General features: G+C 38.1%; 1 non-coding gene across 1 annotated transcript; it reads right to left on the bottom strand.

Annotated features, from left to right (window-relative positions):
- Positions 1-272: 272 nt before the first annotated feature.
- On the bottom strand, positions 273-391 carry LOC111737915. The gene has a single exon (XR_002779624.1). It is a non-coding gene; the product is annotated as a 5S ribosomal RNA (ribosomal RNA).
- Positions 392-1,800: the final 1,409 nt, after the last annotated feature.

A 1,800-nucleotide genomic window follows, 5' to 3' on the forward strand; every position in this document is an offset into this window, starting at 1 on the left:
CTGATAGGAGAAAAGAGATATTGGTTTCTTTAACACTTCTAACCCTGACTGCTTCTGAATAAGACTATGGAGAGGGTAAGAGAGACATTCACAAGCTAATGAGGCTCTTTCTGGGAGGGTACTAGAATATATAGATTTCCCAAATTAGAGAGCAACATGTTAACCTTTTCTTTTCTTTTTATTTTTTTAGGCGAGGCAACCCTTGGTTGACCTCACAGATTGCAAGGACCTTGTCAGCTTACAATTCCTTATTTTTTATTTTTTATTTTTTACGCCTACAGCACCTGGTCTTCCTAGGTGGCCTCCCGTCCAAGTACTAACCAGGCCCGACCCTGCTTAGCTTCCGAGATCAGACAGGATCGGGCTTGTTCAGGGTGGCATGGCCGTAGACTACCTTCTTCTTAAGAGCAATGTGTTATAAAGAAAAGGGCTTTGGGCTGGTGTGAACAAACTTGTGTTTCAGTGCCTATGTTATTGGGTGAATTTCCTGCCCCCTGGGTCTGAGTTACCTTGTCTTGAAAATGAAGGTTTGGGACTGGAAGATGTTTGCTGGTCTCTTTTGATTTAATAAAGCATAACTCTGAAACATTTGAGGGATATGTTTGAAAAGAGTCTAGACTTCAGAATTTTTTTGTAAGTTTCAGAGAGCAGAACTCAAATCAATAGGGTAGGAAGAGAACAGGCTAGTTGGCTTCTCAATGAGAAAAAGTCATTTCGGGGGGAGGGAGAATGTGAACAAGTCCTGTCCCCAGAGCCACCTGCCTGGGCTGTTCTAGAGATGATTCTTAAGACCCCTGCCTTAATTTTTTTTTAAAATAAACATTTTAGAAGAGTTTTAGATTTATAGAAAAATTGTGAATACAGAGAATTCCCATAGATCTATGTACAGTTTTCCCAAGTATTAACATTTACATTAGTATGGTACGTTTATTATAATTGATGAACCAATATCGATACCTTATTATTAACCAAAGTTCATACTTTATTCAGATTTTCTTAGTTTTTACCTGATATTCTTTCTCAGTTCCAAGATCCCATCTAAGATATCACATAACACTTAGGTTCCTCTTGGCCATGACAGTTTCTCAGACTTTCCTTGTTTTTGATGAAGTTGACAGTTCTGAGGAGTTCTGGTCCGGCATTTTGTAGACTGTCCTTCAGCTGGGGTTTGTTTGATGTTTCTCGTAATTAGACTAGGGTTGTGGGTTTTAGGGAGGAAGACCACAAAGGTGAAGTGCCCTTCACATTACATTGTATCAATGTGATTTATCACTGGTGATGCTGACTTTGAACACCTGGCTAAGGTAGCATTTGTCAGGTTTCTCCAATGTAAAGTTATTATTATTTTTTGCCCCTTTTTATACTGTACTGTTTAGAAGGAAGTCACTATGTACAGCCCACACGTATGGAGTGGGAAGGTATGCTCCATTTCCTTGGGAGGAATTTTCAGTTTTAAATTTAAAAAAGTATTTATTTTGACTTTTGCTTGCCTTACAAGTCTCTTACAAAGCCCAGGTGCAGTGAGTGAGCCCATTTTCTCTCTCTCTCTTTTAAAAATTTTCTGTCTTTTAAAAATTATGTGTGAAAGGACCAGGTATTCATTCAGTAATATGCTGTTTTTCCAACTTAAAACTAAGGACGTAAAGACTCCAGTAAAAAAAAAAAAAAAAAAATCATGGTAAAAACCAGAGAATTAGCCAGAACTTGGGATTTACTTAAGCTAACAAATGATTATCTTTCCCTGTAGAATGGTTACCAGAATGCTGAATTTGCTAATTACTCTTCTGTGCTTCTCCCAAG

This window comes from Pteropus vampyrus, unplaced genomic scaffold (genome assembly GCF_000151845.1).
Source record: "Pteropus vampyrus isolate Shadow unplaced genomic scaffold, Pvam_2.0 Scaffold32, whole genome shotgun sequence".
NCBI classification, from domain to species: domain Eukaryota; kingdom Metazoa; phylum Chordata; class Mammalia; order Chiroptera; family Pteropodidae; genus Pteropus; species Pteropus vampyrus.